General features: G+C 39.3%; 1 protein-coding gene across 1 annotated transcript in view; it reads left to right on the top strand.

Annotated features, from left to right (window-relative positions):
• GRK5 (G protein-coupled receptor kinase 5) overlaps nt 1–17,256 on the top strand; it is a 256,986-nt gene that overhangs the window by 172,216 nt on the left and 67,514 nt on the right. The gene's annotated exons all lie outside the window — the stretch shown is intronic.

The following is a 17,256-nucleotide window of genomic DNA, read 5'->3' as shown; positions in this document are numbered from 1 at the left end:
GAACAGGATACTGGGGGGGGAAAGGAAGGACATATATTTGCATCTCAAGAATTGATGCTTTCTCTAGGAATCTCCAGGTTCTCCAGTACAACTTTGTAGTCAGCTCCTGGTGGAAATTGACCATAGAGTCACCCTGGAGGACCTGGAGATTTCTCAAGAGAAGATTAATCAAATTAGCAAATAATAAAATCCTCAAATATTACATCTGAAAATGTGTGGGTTTTTTCACATTTTTTTTCTTTTCTCTCTTTGGTATACTTGTTCAAGTCTCTTATCCCTTCCTCAGCAGTTTATTTCACATATAATAATCTCTGGACACCATTACTATGTAGCAGACAGAGTGGATCAATATCCCTTTTAGGATGTAAAACACAGATCACTATTATAGGCGTACTTTCCATTCTGACTATTTCTGCTTGGGTCGAGTCAACAGTCCTAGCACTATATTGGATAACTGCTTTGGCTCAACAATTTAGGACCTGAATTATATTTCTACTATTAGGCTTTGATTTTATCCTCTTTTTACATACTTGTTATTAGTCATATCTTTCACTTGTTCCTGATGAATATCCCCAACTTGTAATACTCTAGCTTTTCCATAAGAAATTGAAACCAGGGAAGTTAAAACATTATTTAAAGGAGTTACACTGTCCAACAAACGTTTTGGTGCCACAAATGTTAGCCCTGTTTCTGGGCATATTTGACCTGATTCCAAAAATGGCACCAATTTTTCCCTATCAACTCGAGGCTTTTTCCCTATCAACTCGAGGCTACAGAACATATGCTATGTACAAATTGTCATCTGCTTACCCATAGAAAACCAGGGTAACCATACTTAAGAAACTAGCACGTATATGGCCTATCCAATTAATTTTCTGAATGCCTCAAGTAACCCCAGGAACAGACCTATAAAGCAAGACACCAAGAACTTTTTTGTTGGGCTATGATATAGCTTAGTTATTTCAACAACAACGAAATGAAGTAATTACAAGCAATCCATCCTTTGTAAATACAGTAGAGTCTCGCTTATCCAGACTTCGCTCATCCAGCATTCTGTATCTGTAGCTGATACAATACATTGTGATGTTTTGGTGCTAAATTAATAAATACTGTAGAGTCTCGCTTATCCAGACTTTGCTCATCCAGCATTCTGTATCTATAGCTGATACAATATTGTGATGTTTTGATGCTAAATTAATAAATACTACATAATACTACCATGTATTGAATTGCTTTCTCTGTCGATTTGGTGCTTAATTTATAAAATCATAACGTAATTTGACATTTAATAGCCTTTTCCTTAATCCCTCCTTATTATCCAACATTTTCACTTATCCTACATTCTGCCAGCCTATTTATGTTAGATAAGCGAGACTCTGCTGTACATATTTCCATATTCTTGATATAGATATAGGTGTAGTGAATAATGTGTACTGAAAATGTGTTTTTCTTTCCAGTGGAATTTAACTTCGTGTAACCTTGTGCTCTGTATCATTGCTGATTTCCATTGATGTTCTGTTTTTGGCCTTGGCTGCTCTAATAGTGCTGTTAGCTTAATTCCTTACATCAGTTTTCTGTGATTAAGATTTATTATTAATAAGCATTTTCCCATCAGTGGGGTTATACTGTAATGTAGGATGTCAGCTGAACCTTAAAAATGGAGGGGGGAAAGCTTGAGTAGGGCACAGTTTGCTTATAGTCCAGTGGCTTTCTCACGGTCTGCTCTGGCTGTTTTCTAATCCTTTACCCACTGTTTATAAGCCAAACATTAATTTAGCTAAACATTTTTGAACATTTCTCTTCTGATGTACTAATGGCAACTATGTGGTTGTCTTTCCCATTCCCTTTCTTGTTATTGTAGGAAAGTATCAGTAATCCAAATTTGGGGTTCAATAGGAATTTAATAAGGGGGAAGGTTATATCACACATATTTAGGACACTAGACCTGATTATTCAACTTTTTTTTTAGTAAACATCCAGACAATGTGCCAGATTAGGTAATTAGTAGGCCTGTGCACAGAGCCGTTTTAGCTGTTTTCCTTTGGCCAATCCAGCTTCTTGGGCTTGGTCAGATGGCCGTAACGGAAAAGGCCCAGACATCACATTTTTTGTCTGTTATGGGACCATGTGGCAGCTGACCATTTGGCATCATGTGGTGGCCTTCTCACTAACCCCATTGCTAAAACCCAGGTTTCCTTGAAGAAAAAAGGAAAGAATCCTAGGAAGAGCGTTTACTTAATTACGTTGCTGAAATCCAGTCTCCCTTGAAGGGAAAAAAGGAGAGGATCCCATGAACTGAAAAGGGAGTCTGGGAAGCCTGCCCATTGCTGCCAATGGGCTGAATCTAGCTGTATTTTTCAGCTGCAGAACAAAAACGGCTATCCATCTATCAATTTTTGGGAGGCGTGCAAAAATGGATACAGGGGTCTACCAGAATCCAGCCAGCCGAAATGGATCAAGGTTCAACTGAAATGCACAAGCTTAGTAGTTAGTTTCAGGATAACCAGAAGCAAAGTTACTGTGATGTTCTGTTTCTTATGTACTGGCAGACAGCCAGACAAATACAAAACACATCTTCTTCCTTCCTATTTAAAATGTTGTTGAGCACTGATCAAAATTACTTAATTAGTGATTCATGACATTCACAAGAAAATAAACCTCTTGAAAATTGATGTGCAGATGAGACCTAGGAACTGACTGGATTGAGAAAAGGTTAAGCAGAGCCCTTCATGAATCTGCAGTACATAGAAGTATGCTCATAATGTACTGTGCCCATCTGCTTTCCCACATGTACCCACATTGAACGTAAGGAGATTGCAAACCGTTTCCATTTTGAGAGCTGTGGAATGGAAGCTTCCTTCTTCAAGATATTCCTTCTGTTTTTCTGCCATAGTTCAACGGACTTTAGAACCGAGAACTACCTACTAGCCAATGTTAAACATGAATGCAACTGAAGATTTATTCCTTAACTGCGAAAACATGAACCAATGGCAGAAGAGCAACCAGGAGCTGTTTCTGAGTCCTCCATGTGCTTCTGCCAGATCAATGTGGGTGACATTTTCTCTGAGAGAAATGTCTCTGGGTGACATTTTCAAGACCTGCTTGTTCTGTAGACATTTCTCAATGAATTTTAATTTGGTACTGCAATAAGGGCTTGTTTCTGGACATGTATGACATTTATTCTTTAATTTGTCATGAAAAGCAAAGGTAGCTTTTTGGACATGGGATGGGAAAATCTGTGATCCCTTATTGGAGTTATATTGTTTCTTTAGTTCAACACAGAGGTCATTAAAATGCGCAAGATCTCCAATGCTTTTCATCTATCAAGACAAAAAGGAAATGTGTGGGAAGATGTCAAATTTGATGTTGAAGGAATAGTGACTGCATGATGACAATTTTTAGATACAATGGAGTACAAAGGGCTAATGGACAGGTTGTGCCAGTCAGCTTTCAGACAATATTATTTCTAGTATCCACTTTTTTGCTTGATAGTCAAGCAATGCTTCTTGTAAGTCAGAGCACGGTCCCAGGTATTTTGGTGTGCTGCAATGCTCCCGTGGGATTCCTTCCCAGGTAATTCTCAGAGCTCGGGATGCTTGTCTGTTCTTAAGATGAAAAGTACACTGTGTTTTAGATTGATTAGGCATCAGCTAGCCTTCCTTGTAATAGTCAGTAAGAGCACCTAAAATTTTGGAGAGCTTCTGTTCAACGATCCTTGAAGAAGTATGGAAATACTCAGTAGCCATCTGTCCTACAGCATATTACTGGGATGGAGAATGGAGTAAGCACAGTCTGTGTAGTATTCAGTGTTATTTAAATACTCAGTTTCATTTTCTACATATGACAATTAGTAATGAAGAACTACTCATTCCTCTCTTGTAACATTTATTGGACATTTGCTGATTTTCTTTTTGCCTGAAGGTCTGTTGCCACTTCAAATTAAAGTTGAAATTGCTAACAGAAGGTGTTCTTCTTTTACAATTCTTCAAAATTATCTGTAACCACTTTCTCAGTGCTTCCCATACTTCTCCCAAGCTGCTGCATTTCTAACTACAGACTTCTGCTTCTCCTTCTTAGTGATATGAATAATTGTTATTTTTTCTTATAGGAAAGAGTGAATTATTTGAGTTTTCTTCACATTTTTAAAAATAACAGGATTCTTTTGCATATTTTAAAATAATTTTTGTGCTTTGAGACTTCTTTTTACAAAAAAAAATCACTTGTGTCCCAAATCCCAAAAGCAAAACTATGTATGTGCCTTTGCAGTGGAACCTGCATTTGCCACAAAATACAACACTGCAAAAATGTTTTTGATCTCAGTAAAAGAAATCTTGCGACACTATACCATTTTGTTACTAGGGCGGCTTAGTGTGTTCAAGGACAAGAAGTTCGGTGTTTTTCTGGATATAGACATCAGAGCCATAATTGTTTCTCCCGTTGAAGCTGCATACTTTTCTAAATATTTAAGCAGGTTGTTTGAGGAATGACCTTTTGTGCAGGATGTAATAGGTGTTCAGATGACTGCAAGAGTAACACACCGAGCAAGATTATGACGAGGCTTTCATTGTTTACATCCTTTGCAGGGGTTCAGTCCACCCTAGATGGAGAGATTTTTACACTACAAAGGATTGCCGTTAGTAAACGAACCTGCTTTCATGCATGGGAGCTTGAAATGGAAAGTTCTTTCTGCTTTATTGTATTTGTTATAACAATTTGTATCCCATGTTTCTACAGGAACTGCATACATAATGCTTCATGATTTTAAAAGAAAAATTACAATCAAATTGAACTGTAATTTATTAAAATAGTGCCACTTAATACTAATATACAGGTAGTCCTTGGTGGTGCACTGGATTAAACAGCTGAGCTGTTGAACTTGTTGACTGAAAGGTCACAGGTTCCAATCCGGGGAACAGCCTGAGCTCCTGCTGTTAGCCCCAGCTTCTGCCAACCTAGCAGTTTGAAAACATGCAAATGCAAGTAGATCAATAGATATCACTCCGGTAGGAAGGTAAAGGTGCTCCATGCAGTCATGCTGGCCACATGACCTTGGAGGTGTCTATGGATAACGCCGGCTCTTCATCTTAGAAATGGAGATGAGATGAGGAAAAGTTTTCTCCAGTGAAGCTTTATCACCCATCCTTGTTTCCACAACAAGCCATTTTTTTCAAAAGTAAATTACCACAGGGATAGAAATTGAGGTGAAATCTCTGACAGCAAAACAAACACCACATAAAAATGTACCTGTTCCAACTGACATACAAATTCAACTTAAGAACATTACTTAACGCCACTCTGAGTCCCCTTTGGGGTGAGAAGGGTGGGGTATAAATACAGTTAATAAATAATAATAAATAATAAAAGAACAAACCTACAAGATCTATCTTATTCATAACATGGAGACTGCCTGTATCTGTGTTTTTAGAGAGAAAGATAAAACTTATCTATGCCTCTTGTAAAATTGTACCCAGAGAACTGGGCTGTAGAGTCATCAACATGCAGATAATTTTCTGCTCTGTCTCCTGTTCATATCTAATTAGTAGAAGGCAGTGGAAAAACTGAATGAATGTTTCTGTTAAGAAAAATAGAATGGGACAGGTCAGAAATCAACCTTGGGTTTCCAGACATTGTTAGACTACAGTTTCCAAAATCTTTTAACCATTAGCTGTGCTGGCTAGGGTCAATTTCCAACAACTTTTGGGGATCCTAGATTGAGAACTATGAATGGAGCAAGTTGAAATATAAATCAAACAAGACAGAAATAACGGTTGGCAGATGGACGGGTTTGGTTATGTAGCCTGTCTTAGATGTGGTTGTACTCCCTCTGAAACAACAGGAGCCCTTTCACACTACACAATTACAACACTATGATTCTACTTTAGCTGCCATTGATGCCTCTAATGGAAGACTGAGGCTTGTAGTTTGGTGAAGTACCAAAGATCTCTGGATGAAAATTCTAAATATCTTTTCACGAACTGCAAATCCCAGGATTCCATAGGATGCAACCATGGTAGTTAAGAGGAATCCTAGTACTATAACAGTGTAGTGTGAAAGAGCCCTTGGCATTTCTTGAGTTATTCAGAATTCTCTGCCAAATACTTGTGGGGGATGAAGGTCCTCAGCTCCATAATTTTGGGATTTAACTCAGCTTTCTTCCTCTGTGGATATAAAGTGTCTAAGGGCACTTTTTTCCTGATCCAGCTGTGGACCAGACCATGGTTTCCTCCCATCCCTGGAAGATGGGAGAAAAGCTTTGTTTTGAAGGGTCATGTCCCCATTCAAGACATCATTTGAGTGATTGCCCAGAAACTGAGTGGGAATGGAAGATTATCCAGGCAGACATGGAGCTTTAGTCTAATTGGAGTTTCCTGGGATTTTTTTTTAAACTCCTCCCTTTCAGGGTTCAAAAAGGCATGGCTGATTTAAGTAATTCACCCCCAGTGGACTGGGAAAGCAGATGCATTATTTGGACTTTAAAAACAACACCACGATCAATATAGCAATAACTTCTGCCAAATCCTGGGGCTTTTTGGCTAGCCTGGATCACAATGTATGCAACTGCAACGTTGAGGAAAACTAAGTTCAGCAAAGCACTTGACCTGCTAGCAAAGCCTTTCCTTGTAAATTAAACTAACATAATTTAAACAGACTCAAGCTGGACTGTGTTCAATATCCAGAGCATCACGGTTTAAATATTCTAGCACAGCTGTTGTTTGTCCCAGACAGCAGAGCTGAGCAAAAACAGATTATGCCACTGTAATTCTGCATCATCTCGTATAGCAAAGCTCATCCTCCACTAGGTGTTCCCCGTGAGCTCTGCCTTTCAAATGGATGGATTGGTCACAGGGTTCACTTGGGGGAAGGATCAGTCTTTAAATTTAGACTATTTCCATGGCTTAAAGAAAGTGGATCCCAGCTGTTGATCTATTTCAACTCTACGTGTTTCCTCAAAAGCTCTTTTTATAGTCATGCTCATTAAGCACAAAAGGGACGTAGGAGGTGGGAGAAAATAATTGTGCCTACTGCTTCGTCCTACACACATTCCACTGGAGGTCTTAATGGATCTGACACATGTGCAAGCTGTATGCACACAGGAGTCTCTCCATGAGATTGGGAACTCCCACTGAAAGCAAAGACAGAGCTCTTGGAAGTACAGCCAGTCATATGATTACTTTTGTGTTGAAATGTGAAAGAAGTGGGCCAGCAAATGCAATCCTGCACACCCACTGTAGATTTTAAAGTCTACTACTTGGACTATTATCAGTTCTAATTTCAGTGGAATCTTTCTCATTCTAATCTGAACTTTGAAGAAACTATCCATGGTGCTGAACCCAAAATAGTTCAGCACCTTGGATAGCTCTTTTGGAATGTGGATTAAAACTCCAGTGAATTCATTACCCTCTAGATATCGGAGCTACTATCTTCCACTGACTATAACCTCCTATTTTAAGGGATTCTAGGGACAGGAATCAAAGTTTTCTAAGCTTTTACCCTTTCTTATCTTCATTGAGTGCAACTCTGTGAGAAGAGCTAATGCTGACAATTTCAAAATATTTGTTTTCTGAAATCCCAAACATCATGCAGCCAAGGTGTTGCTATCTCAGCTATCTATGTGGGCAGTTTCAAATTTTGGAGTATTTTTTTATTTCAGAATTACGTATATGGAAAGCTGAACCTGTATTTCTCTTTTGTCAGTGGTACAGTGGATTAAACCACTGAGCTGCTGAACTTGCTGACCAAAAGGTTGATGGTTCAAATCCTGGGAGCAGGGTGGGCTCCCACTGTTAGCCTCAGCCTCTGCCAACCTAGCTGTTCGAAAGCATGCAAATGTAAGTAGATCAATAGGTACCGCTTCTGCAGAAAGATAATGGTGCTCCATGTAGTCATGGTGGCCACATGACCTTGGAGGTATCTACGGACAACGCCAGCTCTTTGGCTTAGTAATGGAGATGAGCATCATTCCCACTTAATGTCAGGGAAAACCTTTGCCTTTACCTTACAACCCCATCAATTAAAAAAAAACATAAAGTTACAGGCATACGACAAAGGGGTAACATTTCCCTCATTAAGTTAGTAATAACTTAATGTAATAATATTTTTTATTAATGGGGGAGAAGGAACTAAATGCAAGTAAATAGGTACTTGTAACTAGTTACGTCTTTACAAGTTAGGTCTATAGTCTGATCCTACATGGCCCTTCTTATGTTCTTATGATGGTCAGTATTTTTCCTCCTGCTTCTTGTACCTTTTGATGGACACCTTAAACTGTGAATTCTCCTGTGACAAGGCTTAAGTCCCCTCTCAAATTCAACCAGAGATATTACAAAAATACTACTGTGCCGTGTTGAGATTTTTCAGTAGATAGCTTAATTTTGTCTTCTTTTTTTTCATTCTTCACACATTCACACATCAGTGGTCAGACTGGTTAATTGTTGCTGCAAGCTCTTGTGACAGTAAAATCTTATGGTTATAGATGTACTATTTATTTATCGTGTCAGAAGCAAATTGGGAATACAGTTATAATGTATAGAAAAACTTCAAACAAAGAAAAAAAACTTGGCATTGTACTCAGTGTCCTTTGACCAGAAGCTGGCCATTTTGTGTGCCCCTGGTATCGCTGTGAGAAGGTCCTCCATTGTGCATATGGCAGGGTTCAGGTTGCATTGTAGCAAGTGGTCTGTGGTTTGCTCTTCTCTACACTCGCATGTTTGTAACCCCATTTCTTAAGGTTGGCTCTGCATCTCGTGGTGCCAGAGCACAGTCTGCTCAGCACCTTCTAAGTTGCCCATCCTTCTGTGTATAGAGGTACAGAAAAATGGGCATGTAATGCCTGCTTATCTAAAACCACGTAGGTTTGACATATTTGTGTATGAAGGATTTTGAAAACTATTTTTGTGGCATTTCTTTCCCTTGCATTGCTAACCTTTTGCTAATAGCAGAACAGGCCAAAATAAACATTTAAAAATAGTTTTCTGAACATTTTTTTTGAAACTGAAAAACAAGTTTCAATTCAACTGCCATTAAAAATGAGCAGGAGCCACGTTTGGAAACTATGAAGGCAAAGGTTTTGTTTGGCTTCTTGCAAGGTGTAAAGAAAGGCCAGGGGCAAACTTGAGTCTTTATTACAATCCAGACTTTCCATAAAGATAATCAGTTCCAGAGCTGGATCAAAATCTAGCTTGAACTGGAAAAATTGAGATAGAGTCCAACAACCCCACCCCCCTAGCAATATGGTTGGTATTTCCCCCCTCTTATGAACATAGAACTCTCTAGAGCAGAACTGTTTTAAGGTATTGACAAAATGTTATTATTGATTTTCAGCAACAAAATCAAAAAAATGGTAAAAGCCATTTACACATGAAGAGAAGAATTAAATATAACGCACACTCCAAAGGGGAACCAGAACAAAAGCCCACATCAAATGAAGTTGGTGCCAAAATAAAAAAGCAGCATGGAACATGGATGTAGAAAGGCCTGGAAGTATCCCAAACATCTCCAAGTGAATAAAATAGACTTTGGGGATGCTGTTCTGGACAGCAGTAACAGCCCCTGCCAACTTATTAGACTTAAGGGGTAGTTAACATTTTCTGATATTTTCCACTGTCTTCTTGAAAAGGTAAAAAAATATTTGTAAATTTCATTGATGTTAGAGTTTCTGATATGTATCCTAGCATATGTTTTCCCAATTTAAAATATTTGAGATGTTTTCCAAAATATCTCTGGTTGTTTTTTTTTTCCACATTGAATTCTGCAGATGTAAATACAGTATTGTGTTTAGTTTTACTGTGACCCATAGGAATCACACAATTCCAAATAAGCAAGACTGAAACGTGTGCCTGGTAGTAATGAAAACTGAGCAACGGGTGTTGTGTATATTAAGGGAACATTTTTCTAGGATTTCAGTTGTGTGTAATAATCCTAATTTGTGAGAGATACTTGCAAGGATAAAGAAAGCCGAAATAAATTAGCTCTCCTACAATATAGGAATAATAAAACAACCTTTATTCTGATCCAAAACCCATTGGAATGGGTGTGATTTCCCTCTTTTATTTAACTAGGCTTTGGTTCAGACCTCTCCAAGGAATGTCCTTGGGGTAGAAAGATGTATGTCTGTGCCAGGCAAATTTCCTTTCAGTATTCTGTGAATAAAATGTGATATTCCAAGGGACAGTTGTAATTATAGTGGGATAAAGAAGAAGAGATTTGGTTGGATTCAAATACATTGTGAAATGTCAGAGTCATTTAAAATTTGTTTTGAAGGTATAGACCATAGTGTATGCTGTATTTTTAAATCAATCATGTTGACTCTATTCGAACCAATCAAGATAGCAAACACATTCATTCTGTTTTCCCCTTTCCCCTTGGGGGGGGGGGGGGGGGTTGAGTTTGGAAAGACTACAGTTAGTAATAAGGCAAATTATTCAAACCTCCTCAGTTTAGATGTTTGGTTGTGAAATAAATCTTCATAGTCAGTTCTGCTGGTTGTGCATTGCTAAGCTGCCAATTCAATGTTGTTGCTGATGCCCACTAGAGACGTCCAATCTGTGGCGGCATCTCACCAGTGAATCCATCCAACTGAATGTGGCAGAACTATACAGAGTGCTGAAACTGTCAACAGTTTGCATTAACAGGATTATCAGTTTGACCCTCAGCCCTGGCAGTGAAACAAAGGCTCAGAATCAAGAGTCCCATGGCTGGTGGATGCCCATGATCTTTTGCAGCAACCAACATTAGACCTACACAAAATGAGCTAGTGTTGCCATTGGTCCTCTTGCATCAATTCAGACTTTGTGCTTCAGAGAAGTCTGTTTGGGAATCAAAATTGTGAAGGTGAAGGCTTATAATCAGAAAGGTTAAAATGAGAAGGCATGCGGTGAACATTTAAGCATACTAAGTGGATGCTAAAAAGCAACAGTCCTCTTGTTAACTCAGAGGCATGTATGTAATTATATTGTTAATTTAAATTGAACAGAAGTTTTCATGCAAGTACTCATCTAGTCCCAGAGGTGAGCATGTTCTGTATGGTGCTCTCCAGATGTTGAATGGAAGTAAACATTAGCCGATATAGCCAGCGGTGAGCCCAAGGTAAGGGATAGTGGCAGATGCATTCCATCATCTGAAGGGTTACAGGAAGGGCTCATAGACTAGTCACCAGCTTATATTTCATTGAAAGCTGATCTAGGATTATCTGGATGAGCTATTTTTGAAGAGGTATAACACTACAATGTATAATATCAGGAGCCATAACATGTTCATTGGAACTGATGTTTACGAGAAGAAGCTCCCTTTGGGGGGAAATTGTTTGCAAAGGACAGCTCGCACTTATATGCTCCACAGAGCTTTCCATTTCATTGCCAAGAAACCATCTGATGGAAGTCTTGGTGTCAATGTTTCCTTTTATTTTTGGGGTTTAAACCAATCAAATCCAAAGTATTGCTTGGTTTTACTGTGACCTTTGCAAAAAAAGGGGGGATATGGCAGAAGTTCATTGAAATAGACACAGATATAAAAAGGTATTTTTAAAAGTGTGCCCACTTTTTCCCCTCATGTCAGGAGTGACTTGAGAAACTGCAAGTCACTTCTGTTGTGAGAGAATTGGCCATCTGCAAGGACATTGCCTATGGGATGCCCGGATGATTGATGTTTTACCATCCTTGTTCCTGCATGAGGAGTTGGAGCTGACAGAGGGAGCTCTACTCGCTCTCCCTGGATTCGAACCCCTGACTTATCGGTCAGCAATCCTCCCAGCACAAGGGTTTGACCCATTGTGCTACCGGAGGCTCCCGGTGAATAATCCATTTTAAGAATAACATTGAATTTAAACCAGACATGGTCAAACTTCAACCCTCCAGGTGTTTTGAGCTCTCACAATTTCTAATGGCCAGTAAACTGGGTGGGATTTCTGGGAGGGCCTGGAGTTTGCCAAAACACCTGAAGGGCCAAAGTTTGTCCAAACCTGATCTAAACACGTCATAAAAATTTCTGGGCTAAGCTTTCTGGAACAATCATGCTTTTTATGATTTGGCCCTAGCTGCAATCAGCTTTGGTCTCATCATATAGTAGAACATATAAATTAAGATAAAAAAATATTTATGAGGCAAGCTGGTGATCAGATGACAGTTCTCTTTGACATGTTAAAGGATTCTTACAGGCATTCTTGTAATTTGAAGAACAAGTACTGTTTCCCTTCAGTGCATTTTTTCCATGCAGAAACTTTTCAGATTGTTTATTTGTGGATGTCATCTTCCCACATCTAAGAATATACACATCTATTAGAATCAAATGTAGCAACAGATTGGAAAAAGTTGTGACTCGACCTTTTGTTCAGCTAATGATCTATTTTAAATTCATTTCTTAGGCTACTTTGTCCCTATATTGGTTTTTTTTCTGAAATTGAAGCACAGCATCTGCTAAAGTAGATTTAAGGCAAAGAACATTTGAATTGCTCATCATATTACTTTGCAATGTGCAATGTAACGAAGCGGATTTTTAGTTTAAGTGTATGTTGTGCTGTATCTGTCTGTTTTGTATGTATAGACCCGCTGTACACTGTCTTCTTTGTGTTGTTCACCGCCCCGAGTCGCCTTCGGGCTGAGAGGGGCGGTCAATAAATGCAATAAATAAATAAATAATAAATAAATAAATAAATAAATGTGTATATTCAGGCATCCCTCCACGTTTGTGGCTTTCACTTTTGCGAACTTGATTATTCATGGATTTGATTTTAAATGTTCTCTTTGAAAATCTCTAGATCCTTCGTATGATTCTGTGGTCAGCTTCCTCCAATCATGTTGGGGGCCCTAGATATTTCTAGCAAAACCACATTTCTTGGAATCTCTATGTCCTCTGATGAGATTCTGTTGTCAGCTTCCAGCACAAATTGATCTTAGAGTCATGCTGGAAGACCTAGAAATGTTTAGAGGTCTTTTCTCAGGTATAGAAATAGCAGTTTCTTTATTAATGATTTTTCATTTTCATAGGGCTTCTGTGCCTCTAATCCCAGAAAATGTAGAGGGTTGGTCATATTATACACCTTATTTAACACATTATGATGCCTGTTCCGCATCTAGATTTGTGGAGACTTGGAAATAGATGGCTGAATGTATTGCTGAAGGCTTTCGTGGCTGGAATCACTGGGTTGATGTAGGTTTTTCAGGCTGTATGGCCATGTTCTAGAAGCATTCTCTCCTGACTTTTCATCTGCATCTGTGGCAAGGATCCTCAGAAGTTGTAAGGTTTGTTGGAAATTAGGAAAATTGGGTTTATATATCTGTGGAAGGTCCAGGGTGGGAGAGAGAACTCTTGTCTGTTGGAGCTAGGTGTGAATGTTTGAAATTCAGGTCGGCAGCATTGTAGGCCAAAGCTCAAACCACTACACCATTCTGACTCTCTTTTATTATCTGATTCTATTTATAGTCTGCTATCATTCCATAGAACTCAAGATCTTTCATACAGGGCTATTCGATTGTCTCCTATCCAAAGGTTGACCAGATCTTGGAAACACCTACACTACATCATTATAATGTTACATTCCACTTTATAGCCATGGCAACATCCCAGAGAATAATGGGATTCACAGCTGGCCATTCACATTGCAATTATTATTATTATTATTATTATTATTATGAAGAAGAAGAAGAAGAAGAAGAAGAAGACGACGACTCTGGCACAAGTCAGTAAAGGTAGTCCCAGTGGTGATCGGCACACTGGGAGCAGTGCCTAAAGACCTTGGCCTGCACTTAAAAACAATCGGCACTGACAAAATTACCATCTGTCAACTGCAAAAGGCCACCCTACTCGGATCTGCACACATTATTCACTGATACATCACATAGTCCTGGACATTTGGGAAGTGTCCGACATTTGATCAAATATAAAAAGCCAGCATAGTGATCTTGTTACTGTGTACTAATCTTGTTCTGTATATAATAATAATAATAATAATAATAATAATAATAATAATAACAACAACAACAACCCCAGGGGCCATCCAATTCAACCCCCTTCTTCCATGCAGAAAAAGCACAATCAACGCACCTCCAACAGATGGCCATTCAGACTTTGCAGTAATAATAATAATAATAATAATAATAATAATAATAATAGGAGCAACCCCAGGAGCCATCCAGTCCAACTCCCTTCTGTCATGCAGGAAAAGCCCAATCAAAGCACCCCCTGAGTGGTGGGAGGGAAATAGGGATCTGGGCGGTGAGGAATGCAAGGAAAAAAGACATTTGGGGTGAGGGAAATGAGGGAAAAAAGGCTTTTGGGGGTGAGGGAGATGAGGAAAAAATACTTTTGGCAGCAAGGAAGGCAGGTTGAAAATGATTTTGATGGTGAGAAGAAGAGGGGGAGAATCAGGAAAGAGGAGGGAAAGCTTGAAGAGGAGGAAGATGGTACCATGGAACCCCTCGGTATGCTTCACACAGCCCCAAGGGCTCCGCGGAGCACACTTTAAGAACCGCTGAGTAGCGTGAATGACCCATGGACCCATTATCTTCCATATGCATCTTGTGACTTCGGATCATATGCTGGAATATGTTGGTCCCAAATTAGTAGTAATTATAATCATGGGAGTTGATGATGATAAATATTAATTACAAATCATTTTTGGCAAGGAGACACTGGGCTAACCTCATGTCTTGAAGTCAGTTGTGTTTCTTTAATAGGAGTTGTTTCCCATTATTTTTAGTTTTAAAAATTAAAGTAGGACTCTGGGAGGTGTAATAAAACAAGGCTTTGCACATCAAAGAGCTGTGCTTCTTGTGATTCTAGAAATGAGTAATGTTGGCAGTAAATTAAAAGCTTTTGTTTTTCCCTGATGAACTGTGCTGCTTTAACTGATAAATCACACCTATGAGTCACTTGCAGACCTCGACATTATAGAATTCTGGTACCACAGGCACACTATGAAGATTTTTCTCCCCTTTGATCTTCCAGATCTAAAGTGAGCCCTCCTAGTCACCACCTAAGAACTGCTATCAATTAACAAGACTTTTCCCTGTTACTAGTCCCTTCCATAAATTCATGCAACTCTCTGGTGTCATGCATAGATGGATAGGACTAGAATTCCGCCAGAAATATCCATTTTGTTTGCAATGCTTGTGAAAGTATTTGTGGTACTTAGAAAAAGCAGGCTAACATTCACTCCTGCTAGGAACAACAAGGGAACGAAAAGATGAAAGATGACTCTAATATCCTCTTACAGTCCAGCAGAGAGGATTTTTTTTTACTTTTTGAACAGAGGGCCAGGTCACTGTCCCTCAAACTATTGGAGGGCCAGATTATAACTTGAAAAAACCATGAATGAATTCCTATGCACACTGCACACAACTTATTTGTCGTGCAAAAAATACTTTAAAACAATAAAATAATTAAAATGAAGAACAATTTTGACAAATATAAACTTATTAGTATTTCAGTGGGAAGTGTGGGCCTGCTTTTGGCTGATGAAATAGGATTGTTGTTGCTGTTCTGTGCTTTCAAGTCGTTTCAGACTTAAGTTGGCCCTGAGGAAGGGCCAGGTAAATGACCTTGGCGGGCCGTATCCAGCCCCTGGGCCTTCGTTTGAGGACCCCTGGTCCAGACCTTCCTAGAAAACCACAGCTTCTATGTGGAGTTTCAAGGCAGGAAAAGTAGATGGAGGAGGCAAAAAATGGTGTTCTTACACTGACCTTGTTTTAACATCTTTACTAACGATCAGCTACAGCTACCACTCACAAAGAGCTTCATATATGCTGATGACCTTGGTCTTACAACACAAGCAAGGGACTTTAAGACAGTAAAAAACCAACATACTAATGCCCTGAAAGATCTCTCCAGCTATTACACATATAACCACCTGAACCTAACCCTGCCAAGATACAAGTGTGTGTTTTCACCTACGTAACCATGAAGTCAACAGGAAATTCAAAGTTATCTGGAAGGCCAAGAACTCGAACACTGTTTCCATCCTAAACATCTCAGTATCACCTTAGATTGAACACTAATATTTAGGAAACACTGCATGAACACCAAGCACAAAGTAGCTGCACGCAATAATATCATGCAGAAGCTTACTAGCAGCACGTGAGATGTAGACCCCAAATTAATATGAGCATCAGCCCAGGCCTGCTGAGTATGCCTACCCTGTTTGGCACAAATCTGTTCATGTGAGCAGGTGAACACAGCACTGAACAAAACATGCAGAATAATCTCAGGCTGTCTCAAACCTACACCTGATGTGCAACAGGAAGTTGCTGCTAACTGTGAGAGAAATAAGGTTGAATGCTATAAAAGTAATCCACTGCATGGCTATCAGTCTCTTCCCAGTAGAAAAGCTTCATGAGAACCATCACTCCTCTTAATGTTCTCCCAGCAACAGCAAGAGTATCCCTCTGGGCAGCTAAACCAGCCAATTCCAACTGGATGGCCCCCCACGAGGGTCTGGCTCCAGGGGCAAACCAAGAATAGGCAACTCGTAAGTCCCTGAACAGGCTCAGAAGTGGGCAGATCAAAAGACATCTTGGCAAAATGGCATTGCCTAGAAGAATCCTCCACCTTGTGCAGCTATGGAGCAGAGCAAACAACTCTGTATCTGTATGCTTGCCCACAATGCCCGGCCTCATGCACAAAGGAAGAATTGTTTAAGGCTACAGACAATTTGGTCGTCGTTGCTTTTTTTTTTTTTTTTTTTGGTCAAAAATTATTTAGCTGCTTGTGCCTCTTCTATTTTTATCAATTTTATACTTATTTATGCAATGCTTTTGACACGAAATAAATAAAAGCAAAGGGGACTGGAAGGAATTAAGGGATGTAAGCTGGTGATCACTTAGTGGAAACGTATCTTCAATCTGTGTGAGCACTTCAAACAGTTCATGCTTTCAACTCTAAATGCAAGCAATGAAAGACTTCAAAGTTTGTACTAATTATTCCATCTGCATTTGAGGAAAAGCCCCAGAATGAAGACATCTACTTACTTGAGACATTTGCTTGTATTAAGACATTTTTGTGTATATAAGTGTGCTAGCTTGATACACTGAAGCAAAGTTGAACAATTTTCCAAGGTGATCATATTGAATCCATCCCATCTGACTCAAGCTTCCTGGGACCATGTGCACCCATGATGCACCTCTTCAGTCCCCAATTGAGGCTTCTTGTTTTCAAATGAATGAATGTTCAGACTTCTTCCTTGGAGTCGAGCTTTATTATAATCATTTGGAAATGCTCCAACTACAATCCCCAGGGGACTACTCGCAAAGTATATCCAGTGACCTG

Source organism: Anolis sagrei, chromosome 3, assembly GCF_037176765.1.
Source record: "Anolis sagrei isolate rAnoSag1 chromosome 3, rAnoSag1.mat, whole genome shotgun sequence".
Taxonomy (NCBI): Eukaryota; Metazoa; Chordata; class Lepidosauria; order Squamata; family Dactyloidae; genus Anolis; species Anolis sagrei.
This window is presented reverse-complemented; position numbering and strand designations above follow the sequence as displayed.